The following is an 18,748-nucleotide window of genomic DNA, read 5'->3' on the forward strand; positions in this document are numbered from 1 at the left end:
AAAGTAACACAAATACATAATATACTAAATTATTCCAACATATTCTGACATCATGTACCTAATAAATATGTGTTTGCGGGGTGGATGGTGATCAGCGCTGCCAAACGGAGCAGCAGGGACGTTCTGACAAAACCTGCCAGTAAATCCATGTTTGCAAACCTACCAGAGACCTTGACATTTACACTGGAGGGCTGTCGCCCGTTAATTTGGATTAAAGTTGTGTTCACACACAACGTGTTTTCCCCCCGTGAGACATTGGAAAGCGAGTGAGCTAAAAATATGTAGTCAAGCAGCATGTCACTCACTGTTTTGACCTTGTCATTCAGCAGACCCTAAAAGCTTTTCCTCCCTCAACAATGCAGTATTCTAGGATGTACTGTATCACACTTACACAGGTTTACACTACGTTTTCCAGTTAAAAACATTAAAGGGCTTATGACATCATATTTTGTGTTAGTTTTATTATTTTTACCGGAAAAAATAAAAGCAGTGGTGGCTGGCCAATAGAGGGCGCCGCCACCCCCTGGGAGCAAGAAGCAGAAAAAAAATGATAAAATAAATGAATAAACTCTAATAATGTTGGAATATGTTGATGCGGACAAACTAACAATGGGCCCTGAAGTGTCTTTGCTTCATTTTATGTAGATAATCTTCAATAAATGAGGATTTCTTGATTTCTCTGTGTCTGGGGAGCCTGGGGCAACGTGAAATCTGCCCCGGAGAGGCGGGGCTTAGTCACGCTTTCACCAAATACTGATCAACACTATGAAATTAAACCAATCAGTGTTATTTTATGTCCAAAACTTTGGACGACTTTTAAATCGCATGACCAGACCTGCTCAGTGATTGGCTTAAAGTCACTTCTGGTTTATTCTCATGTGTTTCTACCAGATGTTGAGATGAAGACAAGTGGTGAGTGTCTGATTATCAACTCTGTCACATCTCTTTTAATTCACCGTTTGAAAGGAGAAATGTGGCTCAAATGCTGCAGATCAGGTTCAACATCCTCCATCATAGTTATTTTTAAATGCACACAAACAGAAAGGTGTTGAGAATCAGGCAGGGGAATGTGAACACGCCCTAAATGGGCCAAAACACTAAGGCTGAATCTGGTTCTCCTAATATTTGATGTTAATCTTGAGATCCGAACAATGTGGAGACTTTCTGCAGAAGAAATGGAGACATTGTGAGGTCTGGACGACCAACTGTGATAAACATATCCAGGATCTCTGTTTCCTGAGTTGACCAATCCAGATACGGACGGTCCAGATAACCGTGACCAGTGATGCCTGTAACGCTTTAATTAGTAACGCGCTACTCTTACATGACCACTTTTCCCAGTAACCAGTAATCTAAGGCGTTACTATTTCCAAACCAGTAATCACATTAAAGTTACCCCTCCAAGTCACTGTGCGTTACTATTGTAAGTGTTTTGTCTGCAAAAACTTTATTATGAAACAGAACCGGGTCGTTCACCAATTCTCCTCCAAACTCACTCACCTGACCCGCCCCCTTCCCCACTCTCAGCCAATCACAGACCAGCTCGCTTGAATGGTGCGTTCATGTGACACAAAAGAATAGGAACTAACAAACATCATTAATAAACCTTAATATTGCAACGATAACACAACTGCAGAGATGTTACACTATTTTTGTAGTTTTCCTGAGTAAAAAGATACATTGGCAGGAAGCCCCGCCCCTTTTCTCAGAGTTTTTAGTAAAACTAGTTTCCTTTTTAATGTTGAGATGGTGAAAGGGCGCTGTCGCAGCTGCTGAAAGTAACTAAAAAGATGCCTGTATTCTAACTTACTTACTTTTAAAAACAAGTAAAGTAACCAAGATACTTTTTAAAGGAGTAACTAGTAATCAGTATCAGATTACTTTTTCAAGGTAATTGTGGCAACACTGACCGTTACTACGAAGCAGGTTAACAACTCGCTAGTTCAACCCAGACCTAAGTGTGTGCGTTCACATGAAAGGGGTGGAGCTTGCAGCGTGTGACCAATCACAGAGGGAGAAACCCTGCAGAGCAGCTGACTTTACCATAGAGGAGCAGTTCATCTCTGAGATTACGAAGAATTCAAACACATCCAGCAGCTCAGAGCAACACTGCTGCTGCAGCCAAAGCCAGAACCTTCCTGACTTGTTAATGCTGACTTGGTGAGATTAGAGCAGATTAATTCATGGGACAATAGAACCGGAGTCACTTTCACTTTATTCCAGCAGAACGGTTCCAGGCAGAGCTTCCTCACTGCTCTTCTTTTACTTTACATTTTACATCCACTTGTTCTGAGGCGGAGTTTCCTCCGTGTGAGTGTGTTTCCTGTTGGAATATTAATTCATCACCGTGACGACAGGAGAAGTTCTGCACCAATCACCATCATATGATAATGGGCAAGTCATTTTCCAAGAGATCTGATTGGTCAGGAGGCTGAGCTTCACACTGACCGTGATCTTATCCAGAACATATCCTGCTCCGGAGCAGGTTAGACATTCAGAGTCAGTTACCATGGTGATTTATCCCGGGAAGAAGTGAACCAGCGTTGGAGTACAGAAAACCAGAGTTAATCCTGAAGATACCTCCTTAAGAGAAACTCCAGCGTCGTAGTCCAGGCCTCTGGTGTTCTAGTTGGGAATAGAAGAGAAAAGGATAGGGCAGGTTGTGAAGGGGATTCAAACCCTGGTTCTGGTTCTTTCCCTGTAACGGTCTCTGCATCCCGTATCATTTTAAAACCTCAACCTATGCTGGTCTTGGCCGGCTGGTATCACGGCCGCCGAACTTGGAGGGAGAAGTTTGAACTCAATGAATCTCAATGCGAGTGATGAATAATGATGAGTCATGAGCTCAGAGACAAACAATGTGAATCAACAACAAAATATCACATTTCCATCACATTAGTGTGATTTTGGCAGGACTTTCAGCAGTTTTTGGTTTTCTGAAGGCTCCCCGGTTTGGTTCACATTGTTTCTTTTAGAGATCTCAGATTTTGGCACGGTCCAAGAAATCTGGCGCATCTGACAGCTGCTAAGAAAACACGTTCACCTCGAGGATCTGATTATAAATTCTGCATTTTCTGTGCTTTTTGAGTTTCTTTCAATATGCCAGGGACACGCTTCCAAACATGCACATACACAACTTTTAAACCGAGTAACAATGGGAGCCGGACACACTCATATTTCTCATGAATACTTTAATATCACACAAACACACACACACACACACACACACACACACACACACACACACACACACACACACACACACACACACACACACACACACACACACACACACACACACACGTAACCTCTGCTGCATCTGGTGCACTGGAAGGAAGTGACCGCTTCCCCTTGTAGAAGTCCAATGAATATTTAACCATCTAATATAATTTACACTTGCTTACTCACATGCTCACTTCCAGACGACTCACGTGTGCACACACACACACACACACACACACACACACACACACACACACACACACACACACACACACACACACACACACACACACACACACACACACACACACACACACACACACACACACACGCGCACACACACGACACAGTACATCGATACTGACTCGGGTCACTACAGCGACAAGAGTCCAGGTACCGATTAATTTATAATGTGTACATGTGTGTATGTGGGCAGGTGACAGCTAAGGTCACTGCGGATTTGATATACGCAGTCTGCTGCAAAATGACAACAGTAATTTCATGGATGTATACACACACACACACACACACACACACACACACACACACACACACACACACACACACACACACACACACACAGACCGATATGCATGCACTTGTCTCTCTGAGGACATTGATAATCATGAGAACTATATATAAACATTTCAAGAAAACAATATGATCAAGTCGTTACATATGATTTGCCACCCGAGCTTTCAGACATCAACCATCAAAAATAAATGCCTCTCCTCCGAACGAGGTGCACGAAACCTTCTGCAGCATCAATAAACATGAGGTGTGAAACATGCAGGTGATTTTCCGGTTTGAAAAGGTCAGTTTGGGTCAATTGTGCAGGCTGCAATGTGTTTGGATACGAGGTAAATATGAACTATGAACAAGGACCCAACAGTGAGAGATTGGTGAATGATGTCTAACTGACAAAACGATATAATGGTGTGAGAACTTTTTTTATTTGTAGATTCATTCATATTTGCTCACCAAGAAACTCAATATCCCAGACAACATAGCAGTTTAAAGTCTGAGATCTTTGAGTTCGCGCTGGTGCACAGGTTTGGCGCCAACAAATACAAACATTATTTTACTTGGAACCAAAAATCACCCATAATTGCTGCGACTCCAAAATGGTTGAACTACAGCTCATGCTCAGTAGATCAATACAACAACAACATCAATACTTCTCTTAGGATTATCAAGTAAAACGATCAATCAGCACTGAATATATGCATTTTAAGTCAAAACATGTTTATTTATCACAGAGAAAAACTTGGTGGACTATTTAAAGAGCATATTTCTCGCAGGCTGCAAGGAACTAAGACAACTTGTTCTTATTGTCATATTATTGTCACAACTGTGGCTGCAAATAAAAGTGTCTGTTTACATGACTTTTTGAAAAGTACATTGTTTTCAGCAATGTCCATGGAAAGTTGGATTGTTATTACGGTGACTGTCAAAATAAAAGTACCAAGTCCCAGGAGAATTTGGACTGAGAGTCATGACACCACGGGGAAAACTTCTGAATGTCTCTACTGAGCATGTGCAGAACAAGTAGTTGTTATGGCTGTGGTGCGTATTTCAGCAGCAATGTTTTCAGATAAGGTAAGGTAAGGTAAGGTAAGGTAAGGTAAGGTAAGGTAAGGTAAGGTAAGGTAAGGTAAGGTATGATGAGAGGGGATGAGATGAGATGAGATGAGATGAGATGAGATGAGATGAGATGAAAATGGCCACAGAAACACGGCCCCAAACAAAAGAATACAACACATATTTAAAACACACTAATGACATGTGTAAACACATAAAGGACATGTTAACAGGAAACAGTAGCCTATAAAAGAAAAACCAAGAGCTACACTCGGTAGAGCGCAGACTTTCTCCAACGGCACATTTGTTTGTGGAACGGAGTTAGCATAGCTAGCATGTTAGCTGTCAGCTATCAATGCTAACTAGGTAGCTCAGGTAGCTACATCACTGTATGAAACACTGAGCAGGGAGTGTCTCCATGGCAACAGACGCTGATCTCCTTTGATCTCCTCCTTGAGGTGACTTTCATCCGCCTTGTATGGGACATTTATTCGCAGTTTTTGGGATTTTTCTGGAAACGGTTTGTCGTTAACGTCTTAAAATGTAATAGATTGGTCCTTGGATGATGACAAATCATCATCAGTGAAAAATTGGTAAAATACATACCTACAAACTATAGATAGATGGATGGATGGATGAATAGATAGATACATAGATACAACCTTCTCGGCCAACTTCGTTGGTCGTCCAACGTTCCCTGGTGAACGTATAATAATAAATATATGCACAGTCCCGTTTCTTATTTCAGAAATGTTGCTTTCCCCCTTTTCCATGAAGATGCAGTGTTTTCAAAAAGTTCCCACCTTGGAATCTGTTTTGAAGTTTCAAGTTGTGTTTGCAGTGACTGTGGGCACCGTTGTTGTGTGAACAGACCCCAAGACGTTTTCTGTTTTCACTTGAACACGTTGTGTAAACTGGGCCTGAGTTTCACTTAAAAATTATAATTTGAAGCTTTTTAGCTTCTTTCTGTGTCGGTTCTGTTTTCACTTGTAATGAAGATCCTTTAGAGGTTGCATACAGTGATTATGTAATTCAAAGGAAATGTAAAGCGGCTGGGAGCACTTTGCTGCTCTCACATGGTTTGTTTTTAATAAAAAAATTTTTGAGCCTTTACAATCTTCACCGATAGACTTGATTCCTGCAAAGTCAGTCGTTTTCCCACCCAGTCTGTGGAGCAGGAAGTTAATGACAGGCGAGTGGGCCGTGTGCAGGGAAATGTAATGCATCCAAAATACTAAAAGCAGCAACACCACTGGATTCCTTCAGGAGCAGGTTTGGTGAAGTTTTTCACTCCAGATCTCAGCCTGATAAAACTAATCAGCTGTTCCAGGAGGACGGACCATCCAGCTCATGATGAAGTAATGAATATATTACTTATTACAAATAAATAGTTACAACTGTACTCAAGATTCAAGCAGTCAATGAGCACAAAAAACATTTAGAAACTTGTGAGGTTGGTTACGAAGTTAAACTGGGAGAGAATCTTAAAATATGTACAGGAGGAGGAGAATCGACTATTTTCACCAGTTATTCGCATTGAAACACACACACACACACACACACACACACACACACACACACACACACACACACACACACACACACACACACACACACACACACACTATTGCTAATGAGAGCTGCAGGGTGAGCTGTTGCTCCCTTGTCCTCCATGCACGGCTGCAAACAGGATAAACATGGACTTACCCACAATCCTCAGAGGACTGTAATGACCTTTCCTAACTTAACTGTACCGTGTGTGTGTGTGTGTGTGTGTGTGTGTGTGTGTGTGTGTGTGTGTGTGTGTGTGTGTGTGTGTGTGTGTGTGTGTGTGTGTGTGTGTGTGTGTGTGTGTGTGTGTTCCTGTAAATGCCTCCACCATAACATAATGCAATAACACACGGTGACATATTGGACCAAGCACAGCATCAACAACAATTAGAGAACATGTGCGCCTAACAGTAATTAATTAGGCTAAATATGAAGTAATGGCGTGCATGGCTCTCATATTTTCATTTCATATTGTGAAACATGAGTTTGTTTTTCTCTTGAAATACCAGAATGGATGCTAATAAATAGGCCGTGTGCACCATGGAAAACATCCAAGCAAGTCCACAAAAAACATTCAGGCCTCGCTTATACGTTTACACATCCAGGGAAAATACATTGTTTTTGCATTTTTATTTCAGGAAAATGTTGCTTTTACAGGGCAACATTTTGAAAAAGGGTGTACTGAGACACAATGAAACCCCAAAAATAACCCATCAACCTCAGCCTCACCTGGGCAAGTAATAAAAAAGGACAAATTCCCCCAAAACACACGATAAAGGAAGTTATAGACAATACAGGAGAATTTCTGATGCAATCTGAAGCACTTTGTACTTACTTACTTTGTATCTTGAAGTTGGACTTCGGCCCACTGATTCCTCCCAGTTCTTTTATCCTAAAATTGGTTGTTCAAAATAAAGTCGAAACGACTTCTCAAGTTTAACACATTTATTAAACAAAGTCAGATGCAATGAGCAATGCCAGACACCAGGTGAACTCACGCAGGAGCACACTAACAGCATGTCGAGCTTCCTAGGATCGACAGTTTTCTTCTGGCCGCAAGGCTTGTCCCGACAACGGGTTGGTACCAATGTCTCTTATCTCCTTCGCCCAGCTCACGATGCCTCCACTGCTGCAGCAGATGTTTTCTTAACTTAGAGCAGTTTTACTGCTGAGCCAGCATATTGCTATCTTCACCAACGAAAGTTGGGCTGAGAAGGTTAAGGTTCCATCTGCGTCTATTTATTTATTCATTGGTTTGTATGTATTGATTGTACGAACTTTTCACTAGAACCTCTCCCCCGAATTGCATGTGATCTTCAGGGATGATTCGTCATCATCCAAGGACCAACAGATTAGATTTTGGGACCTTAACAGCTAAAACTTTCAGAATAAATCCCAAAAAAATGGGAAATGAGAGAGGCACTTCATGGAGGAGTTTAAAGGAGATCAGCATCTGTTGCCATGGAGACGTTCCTGGCTCAGTGTTTTACTCAGTGATGTAGCTATCTGCGCTACCTCGTTAGCATCGATATAAGCTAACGGCTATCATGCACATGAAATTCTGATATTGCCCATCCATCCATCCATCCATCCATCCATCCATCCATCCATCCATCCATCCATGTGCTAAACATATTGAAATAAATGAAAACAGAAACAGTTGTTTTTCACATAAATGTTTCCTCCAACACCTTACATACTGAAGCTACTTGTGATGTTGATACTATTTTTCATGGATTGACAAGCTTTGGGACGGTCGGTACAGAACTGGACACACTAATCAGTGTCGCTCTGTGCTGCTGCTTCTTTTGCTCCGTGCACAAGGAAGTTCCCTAGACCGCTGCTAACAACAGCATTAACGACTACACCTTGCACCCCACAAAGGATAAACAAGGAAATGAATTGACGATGCTGTTGAGAGCTATTCTAATCAGAGGGTCTGGGTTAATGAGAAGGCTGCTTAGCACTCGCGACACGGACAGCGGGTTTCCACTCCAGAGACTGAAACTCATACAGGGGAGCCTGGTACATGCTCGGAAAGGCAATAAAAAAGTAGCCACAGGCATCATGTTACATTGGATTCAACACAAAACACAAGCAGTAGGGCAAAGACGGATCTGTCCAGGAAGAGGAGGAGTACATTCAATTTTAAAGTTTCAAACAACTCAAAACCAAGCCGGAGCTTCAACTGCCTGCTTCCAATATGTGAAAGTAAAATCTTGCATGCAGGCCTACGAGGCCAGAGAAAAACTCTTTCTGGCCATCTTCAGCCCAGAGTGGCCACGCTTCAAGAGAACCAGTCCCAGATGTATCAGACATGAGCTGCCTGAGCTGCCTTTTGCCCAACGGCACTGAAACCTGCAGGATCAGAGGAATCTTTTCCCCTTAAGCCAATAAAGAACAGGACTGCTGACATTAACAAGTGTGCACACTTCATACCCGGATTTCCTCGACACGGTGTCAAGCCGCCAGGCCATAGGACTGCTGACATTAACACTTCCATGAAGACAGTAACCAAGCGACCCTGATCAGTGGATTTATAAGGAAATACTGATAAGATTCCACTGCATTCCTCTTTATAATTATACTCACATGTAATGATGGATCACCAGGACCGTCCATCCCGACATGCAGAACACCCACTGCGCTCAAGGATTCATTTCTATCAAGAAATACTTCGAAGCATGCACTGCTGAGAGCCTTCTGCACAAGCAGATCACATCGCCTCGAGCTGCAGAGCTCCAAGCTTGAAGGATGATAACGGCGAGCCCTCGTCCACCTCAGGCCCCGCGGCAAGACTGACTGACAGTCGACACCTGACCCTGCGCTGTGGAAAATGTGCCATGAACTCAAACCGATCAAAAATAGTGTTTATCGCCATGTGACTTCCAACTCTGCTTCCACCTGACCTGAAGTTACTAATTAATTACATGTATTCAGTCAGTAAGGGTTTTATTTACTAAAAAAACCATGATGCACTGACACCAGTATTTTCTGTCTCTTTCTTTATTTATGTGGTTCTCGCCCAATTCTTCATATTGTGAACTCGGCTTATGTTACATAACTGCTGTTGTTTATGTTGTAACTCATCTTTGAGAACATATATATCTTCCAGGAATGTTAATATAATTATAATCTTTCCTTTACATTTAGTTGTCAACAGTACAAACTATACATGAAATCATGTTGAGTCAATATTATTCCATATATGTACTGTGATTTCTGAACAATGATTCGGCTAATTGATGGATTTTTACGTGTTCACGAGCCTCATGCCGCCGATACATTTAGCCTCGTCACATCAGGCCAATGGAACTGCTGAACATGTCATAGTTGAATTACCGGTTGAATTACACTAAATTCTTTAGATCAGTCGCTCTGCGATTTCTGTGTAAATATGTGATGCTGTGTGTGATGCGTTCAGGTGCATCACGTAACTCCCGCCTGCTGCGCTCCAACACCGTAAGCTCATTACTTGAGCTAATGTCATTTCAATACCTGCTAGTAATAAATAAAATCGAATTTAATTTGATTGATTAATAGAATAAAATAATAATAATTGTAGGATTACAAAAACAGACCTCAGCAGTGTAGCATTATAGCACAGGGAAAAATATTTTTATCATGCAAAACTGGTTTTCTAAGAAAACCATATATGGACCCCATACATCATACATAGGCACATTTCTTGTCCTTCTTTTTAAAGATACGGGTTAGTCTCTCCAGAAGAGATTTGCAGCCAGTTCCTTTATCCATTGTCCAACAGTTGGCGTGTCCAAACTTTTACATAAAAGTTCAACAATCTGTCTGGCTTGCGGGCTTCTATGGATATGGGACAGAATCAACTGTTCAATTTTAGACAGCAAAGGCACAGAAGACAGATGCTTGTGTGGAGCTTAAAGAAGTGTATTTTTGCGAGGTAAAAATTTTTACACAGTTGATAAGTCAATAATTTGCAATCTTCAAATAAATCTGAAATGTTTCCAACACCTTTGTTGAACCACATTTTGAATCCGCCATCAGCTCTCCCAGGTTTGGAGAAAGTCCTGGGGGAGCGTTGTGAGAGTACAGGTGAGTCACCAACATGCTGGTGAGCTGAGCACCAGATCCTGATTGAGTTGCATTTAAACATTTAACCTTTAGACTAGGGTTGGGTATCACCAGGTACCTCGTGATACGATACTGTCACGATATTTTGCCCACGATAATGATGATATCACGATACAGCGATTCTGTGATAATCGATATATTGCAAGAAATTTCATCCACGATACATCACGATATCTGTGTCACTGAAGAAATTCAGAATTTATTGACTGCACTAAAAACAAAGTGTGTACTGCACAGTGGCTCTTCTTAACACACATTGACCATAACTAGTCTGATATCCTTGTGTTATGTATAAGGTTATCTTTAAGGGAAGACTGATACAAAAAAATGTTTCACCAAAACAATATCTGTATGTGCAAATGAACATAAAATCATTAAAAACAAGTGTGACGTTTAACTTAAACCTGCACTGCAGACTGCACATACATTTCAGTGCCAATACTAATTTGTCCTTTGTAAACTTGAAAACATTTAACTTGTGCTTCGTACTGAACTTGTGTAAAGTTAACCTAAACCTGTACTGCACACACATTTCAAACTGCATGTTCTTCTTCAGGAAGAGCAACTGGTCAGCGTGCTCAGAGGTGAGACAGCTCCTCTGAGACCTGATTATGTCACCTGCGGTAGAAAAGACACGTTCCGCCGGTACACTGGTCCCTGGGACACATACATGTCTTTGGGCCAGCTTGGCAAGGAGTGGGTAGGCGTGAGCATGAGATTTCCACCAGTGCAACGGGTCATCAGTCAGTGGTAGAGGTGCAGCATCAAGGTATTGCTTGCTCTCTGTTTCAGCTATGGAAATAGCCGACAGTTGACGGTGGGTGGTCTTCAACATCTGCCCAAGAAGATCAGCAAGTGCAGACTTCCCCTTCTTCTTTGGTGTGTGTGCATTGGTCTCTGGAGTCTGCTGCTCAGTGCTTCCCCCCTTGTCATCAGTAGGAGTAGGGCTCACTTGAGATTCATCTATGTCTGCATCTTCCTGTAAGAAACATGTTTTTAGGTCATACCAAGTCTAAAAACGGGTACTGTGAATTTTACATTTTTCTGCATCTCTTTTTAGTACTAATAATAACTTTGATTTAATTCTTATAGATTTTTATATATTATTGATTTTTGTGCATGTATGGATTAGATAATGACTATATATGGCATCGAGCAGAAATTAAATGCACAAAAGAAACTAAGCGAGAAGATGACCTACTACTGTTAAAATTAATCCTAATACTTTCAGAGCAGCAGCCATTGGCATACGTGTCCTGAACATCTTGTTGAAATAGGAACTGCAGAGACTTAAACCTGGGGTCTCAGGCTGATGAGATGTGCAGGATGTTTTTCTGCTCCAGAGTCATATCGCTTGGACAGGTCTTGGTGGATGGTGGTCTTAATCTCTCTGACAAAAGAGGGATCTTCAATGGTGCTGGTTGTGTCACTTAGTAGCTGGGCATGGAGCAGAGCGATGATGGAGATTGTTGGGCTCTTCTACTCACACATGATATTTGTGGCCACCAGCATTGGCTTGAGTGCTTACACCACCTCTTCGGTATTTGAGGTGTCAGTCTCATCTGAGGTGCAGATGTCAGTGGTACTCTCTCTAACCTTAATGAAAGAACACAGGACAGAATGAAACTTTCATTATAAATATATAATTTACATTTATAAATAATGTACATTTACAATTTTTTTAATTACATTATTACAAATTCTAACCAATTTATATGTTGTTATTTATAACCTATCAAAATTCAGCTTGCCTATGCTTTATTGCAAGAACAGAGCAGCATAGAACTACAAAAAAATAATGAGATAATATTGAAATTAGGAGCATATTTTAAGCTATATCATTCATTCACAATCACAAGCTTATTAAAATGTAATCTAATCTATATGATGTACAAACTAATAGAAACACACGTAGATTTTAATACACAAACGTTATGTTATCAACAATATAAGGTTAGATTAGAATGAATAACCTCCCTCGGAGATAACAAGGCAGCACCGATCGCAGGCTGCTGCTCCAGAAACCTGACCAGCATCTCATAAGCACTATTCCACCGCACAGCAACATCTGTAATGAGCTTGTGACGTGGCAGTCCAAACATCCTTTGGTTTCTCTTAAGTGCATCGGCGGCTGAGGTGCTCCTGTGGCAGAACGTAGAAATCCTCCGGACTCGAGCAACGAGCCGAGCAACAGCTGTCAGTCTCAGGGCATGCTGTGAGGCGAGGTTCAGTACATGTGCAAAACACCAAATATGTTGGTATCCAGTCCGCTCAACAGCAACAGTCATATTAGATGCGTTGTCTGTGACGACTGCTGGGTCCTTCCCTGTAAACTTCCACTCCACCGTGGCCTTTCGTATGACTTCTGCCATGTTAGCACCGGTGTGAGACTCGGACATCACCCGAGTCTGGAGAACGAAGGACTGCAGTTCCCACTCATGAATAAAATGAGCAGTGATTGTCACAAAGGACTCCGTGGCCCTGGAAGTCCACGCATCGCACGTCAGTGAAACTCTCTCAGCAGACTGAAGTGCATTTTCCACTTTTGCTTTCGTCTCTGCGTACAATGCAGGGATAGCTTTCTCAGTGAAGTATTTTCGACAGGGTATGTCATATCTTGGTTCCAGTGTATGTAGCATTCGGCGGAAATCGTCATTTTCGACGACACTATATGGTCTTAGATCTTTACAAATAAAGCAAGTGATGGATTTAGTAATACTCGCAGCCCTGGGGGATGCAACAGGAAGCTTTGCTTTAAATACGGTGTTGATTGTAGGCTGGCTTACAGAAACGTTAGCATTAGCATTGCTAACCGTCTTCTCCTCCACGGCGAGCACAGGATGATGACGGACAAGGTGGCTATGCATGTTCGTTGTGTTGCCGGTGTACTTCACCTTTGTGAGCCAGTTCTTGCAGATTGCGAACTCTTTATTAAGTGTTGTTCCATTGTCAGTAAAGTAAAAGCCAAGGTGGGCCCACACTTTAAACTTGAAATTCGACGGTGCGTCTTTCACGTGTTTTTCTCTGCTGTTTGCTAATCCTCCGCCTTGAGCCATTTTCCTCCCAAACGTCTTCTTTTTTTTAATTTCCTTCCAAAGAGCGACCGCAGCACCCATACTCATGCGAAGCGCCATCATGTGGAGGCTTGAAGTACTGATTCTGTGAATCAAAACTGTAGCAGGTTTTTGTGAGAGAATCTGTTTAGAACGGCTTTATGTCGATTGTTTAAATATTGATATTTGGCTCCAGTGTATCGATGACGTACGGCAAGACGAAATCTCGCGATATATCGTAGTATCGATATTTTGGCACATCACTACTTCAGACACACTTGAATCGTCAAGCTGTCTCACAGATGTGAATCTCTTCTGCAAATATTGTGTCAGACAAAGTGTTTTTATCAATAGAGGCTCGACTACGTTCTGTTTCCATAAAATGCTGACGAAAACAGAGATGATGTTCCGGTGAACAACGGTTCTTCCAAGGCCAGAAACACAGAATCCTGCATTAGTGAGATTTTACTGGGTGTAGGAAGTGAGGGGGGCTTTGGGTGAGACGGGACAATCGCAGCAGTGTAATCATTTAGCCTTCTTCTCTGTGTGTTTACGTGTGTGTTGTTTGTGTGTTGTGTGTGTCCGCCCTGCCAACCTTGAGCTGAGGAATGACTCCATAATCGTTGCTCAGCTTCCGCACTCATCTACCCGCCGAGCATTAGTTATCACGTCCACGCACACACCAGAACCATAATTCAGGGAATCATATTAGCAGTCGCACACACACACACGCACGCACGCACGCACGCACGCACACACACACACACACACACACACACACACACTGGGCTTCACGGCCATCCATAATATGCAGTGGTAGATCGACAAACACGTCTCTGTTTAAGTTGCACGCCGCGGCGCCGCTCCATCATCATTCACAGAGCGTCATCAGCATCCTCTATATTAGTGTTGTTATTGTCTCTCCAGGAGACCTGCCAATCAAACGTGCCCACTTGACCCCTCCATGCACATGTGTGTGTGTGTGTGTGTGTGTGTGGGGGGGGGGGGGGGGGGGGGGGGGTGACTCTGCCATGTTGCAATGTAAAATGTTTAAGTGATGAGGCCTTAACCGATCAATCGAGAGTCATGATAAATGAGGTGACATGGCGGCTCACTTGAGGTCAGTCAGGTGGCCGGAGGAGGGGCTGATGGTGGTCGGGGCGGGGTGATTACTGAGTCTGAGAGGGCCCCCCCCCCCTTCTTAACAGCACTACCAGCTATGTATGCTAACAAACAAGTTAACAATCAGACGTGTTGGAAATGTAAATTGATGAGGATTGCCGGCTTACATCCAGAGTACATTTCATGCCATTGCTCTTATCGTTCTGCATGCATAGAACAATTACCGTATAGTTCCCAACAGACGCAGTGAGCGAGGGCAAGCCTTGGGAGGGTGCGCATCTATTACATTGGGAACACGAACAGTTTTAGGCTGCGAGCCGTCCAGCCGTCATCTCGACGGTCAATTTTTGTGAAAGATGGCCGAAATGAAAAAGTACCTGGTTTGGTCAAAGCTGTCTAAAAGCTGTGTTCAGTAGAACCTGTGAAGAGGTGACACCCTGGACGGAGCGGACAAATTGTCATGTGGAGAGGTTTTACGTTAACACTATGTTCACGGCAGCCCCGCTTCAGGCCACCTTGGACAAAATGGGATGGACGTGAGACAACGCAGGTGGACGAGATGGGCAAACGTAAGAGGTCGTGATTGCCGTGGGCGCCGTGCCAGATTTTTAAACTGTCAAAACATTTGACGCCACGGCGTGGATGAAAAACTTAGCAGCCCGTAGTAAAACTGGATGAACGTCATTGGCAGCACGTAACTGGCCGTAATAGAACTTGGAGGAGATCTGTAGTGGGACGGGAGCTTACAGGAAGTGACGTAGTGGGCGTTCCATCGCAGTTGTTTCATGGTTGCTTCGCGTTTTATCACGTCGCGCCGCGTTTCGTCACAGTTCTCCTGGCGTCTTTTCATCACGTTCAATCGCGGTTTGCCATGACGCACACGGTCTGGGAGGAAGCCGGGCCCGGAGGGGAGTTTCATTGGAGTCTGAGCAATCAACGACAGAACACAATCTACAAGCTCTGCCACTAAAAAAGAAATCCTAGGGAATGTATGCACCCAGCAAAAGTCTCAGGATACAATGATTACTTCACTTTTGGTGGCCCTTTGGGGCATAAACGTGCTTCAAAATGGTCCAACATCCACATTTCATCCGTAGAAAGCCTTGACAGAACGTGAAAAACGTGCCACGCCTTCCTCATGATTCCCCAAAACCCCACGGTGCACTACGTTGCGGGCAAACGGGGCTGCGGGGAACATAGTGTAAACTTAACCTAACGGACGCACAGTGTCGCCAATCAACCTCAAGCTTCTGGATTGTGGGAAGTCAATCGGACAACCCGGAGGAACGCTTTGCACACACAGAGAGAACATGCAAACTCCACACCTTCATAACAATAGCTTATATTATAACTAAATGTATTATTCCAGTATGATAAAGTCCATTTATTATTTCAAGTTTTAGTTCTAATAAGTGTATTCTGAATGTTAAACATTCAATTTATTACAAATTTATCACTTCCCTTATCATATCTTATCAAAACTCAGAGAAGAAGTTAAATCCTTCTAAATCTTCACTGGATCAAGAATAGTATATTAAATGGACAGATCATGTAGTGTGTATTTCATAGTTGCAAGCGTCTCTTCCAGTTGATGGGACTTACAATCAGGCCGCGTTTACACATAACTGGGTATTTACAATAATGGACATTTTTTTAAAAAATAGATCAGATCGTTAAAAAAGAACATTTCATTCACACAAACCTGCATGAAAACCTTGTTAAGAGCTGCTATGAGCATGAGTGGCAACAGTGGCGGTGCCAGATCTTTATTTCTGCTGGTGCTCTGGACGAGCTCGATCTTTCAGTGATGTTCTGGGGAGTTTAGGGATCTCTAGTGTATTTTCTACTGTAACACCGACAATATGCACACCGCACCGCGCATGTAACAGTAAAAGCTCTGCTTTTTAAAACAATATTATGCGACACAATACACAAGATATTTAGCCAAAGTGATGAAGATGAAATGTTTACAAGCCTGCCACTTAAACTCACCACTGAATGGAAACTTTGAGAGCAGAATGTCACTGACGGAGCCTCAACAGCAGCAGGAAGCAAAACACAGCAAGTTTTCATTTGGGCCTCGAACACAAAGACACTAACTCAAGCTGCCAGTCACCAAAACCTCCGCTGAAAGAAAAATATCTGCTTCAATCATCTAATGACAAATTAATAACCACTGCATAGAGAGAACCAGGAGTCAGAGTTCAGATCTCAAACACCAAATAGGCAATAATCATCAGTCACCATGAGACGTCAGAATAAAATGATACGTCGGTTGTTGTGGTTCAGATGAAGACATCAGGGATTTTCTCACATTTTTTGCAAATGGCGCTCCATGTTTTATTACTTTAAGTAATTTACACAGTTACCAGGAAAAATCTCATTAACAGGAAGTGGTAAGTTCAAAGGTTATTGCATGCACTGCACCGATTGGCTGAATTACATTACACTGCTTTTTAGTCAAAAACAAAACAAAAAAATAAATGCCTGTTTTTTTTGGTGTATTTATTAATGAACCAGAAAAGAAATTATAATGTTGTCATATAAAAAAATGTAAAAAAAAATCTAAATAAGCCACAAAAATAAAAATCCTATTTCTTGGTGGTGCCATGGCTATCTCCCCCACAACGCTTTTGCTCGGTGTAAACGGAGTCTCAATCTTCATCACGCTCAGACGGGGTTGATGTGAAGAAGCTGGGATGATCTGCCCCTCTGGACAAGAAGAAACGTCTAATGAGGTCATCACGGCCTGTCAGCCAATCACAGCTCTTCGTGACAGTCATCCGCTCAGTCAGATAAATTTATGACAGCTTAGTCAGACCAGACTCCCACTCATGCCCTGTGGCTCTGTGCGTGTGTGTGTGTGTGTGTGTGTGTGTGTGTGTGTGTGTGTGGGTGGTAGTGTGTAGATGTACTCAGAGTATCAGAACTATTGATGGCACCCAAACACAGCTTCTTTCCCCCGTCTGAGTCTGAGTCTGACACACACACACACACACACACACACACATCATCAGGTCGCTGCATGACGCCTGCAGGATACATTTTTAAAGATGTTTTTGCAGACGAAAGCCCACCTGCCATAAGCCCCTCAAAGTTTGACTTCTCGGCCAAACAACTTATTGTTTATTTGTTTAGTTTTTTCCCGGCAGTTTGCAGTGCGACTCTGTGAGCAATGAGGCTTTGAGGCTTTCTCAAAAAGACTTTGCTTAAGACATTTCTTTTTAAGTTCCTAGTTTATTTCCTGGGCTGATGAATTTGAATTGAGCTTTAATGGAGTTTGAAAGTTTGATTGTTCTCCCTGTGAAGAAGTGAGTTCTCTCTGGGGAATCAGTTTTTCTGCCACAGTCTAAAAACATCAGGCCACGTTTACATGTATTAAAAAAATCTGATATTTCCTCCTCTACGCTTACAAGCGCTTTATTTACGCGACCCACCTGGTTCAGAGCTGCTTTGATCAGCCAAACCTTTAGGGGGCAGCGGAACGAGAAGCATGAAGCCTGATAGCCAATCAGAGTCCAGGAAAAACTATGACATCACAAATTGTGAGGTAAATTGTCCCTCGTCTCTTAACAACCTGTTTTCATCCACTTCAACATGTTGCAATTAGAAAAATAAGTCTTTTTAACGGAGAACTTCCTGAATGTCCTCTGAAAATCTGCAGATCCGTTCGGCGTTCAGCAGTCGGAGAGGAGACCGGGAGCGTCGAGATCGCATCACTGCCACCATTTTTTATTTTTATGGTTCATTTATTTGAAGAGCTTAATGAGAGGCACAATGTCGTCAACATCCATTTGATGTAATTACGTCTTCACCACCCTTAAAAATGAGTGTTTTTAATCAGTGATCTTAATGACTGTAATTAACATGGACAGGTGCGTATCGGAGGAATTAAGGCCATTTGACTTAAACGATTCATTTTAACTTTCTTCAAAGACTTTCTGCGTTTCTTTCTCTCACTTTAATTTCCTGTTTCTTCCTGTTTGAGGGTTTTTGAGTGGCACTTCCTCCCGGACGTCTTACTTCTGCTTCTTCTCTTCTCACTCTACTTCCCTCTTCCTCTGTCAACGTGTTTCTCCCTCAGCATGTCTCATAGGCTCGTCACGAAT

The sequence above is a fragment of the Lipophrys pholis genome (genome assembly GCF_963383615.2).
Source record: "Lipophrys pholis genome assembly, chromosome: 4".
Lineage (NCBI taxonomy): Eukaryota > Metazoa > Chordata > Actinopteri > Blenniiformes > Blenniidae > Lipophrys > Lipophrys pholis.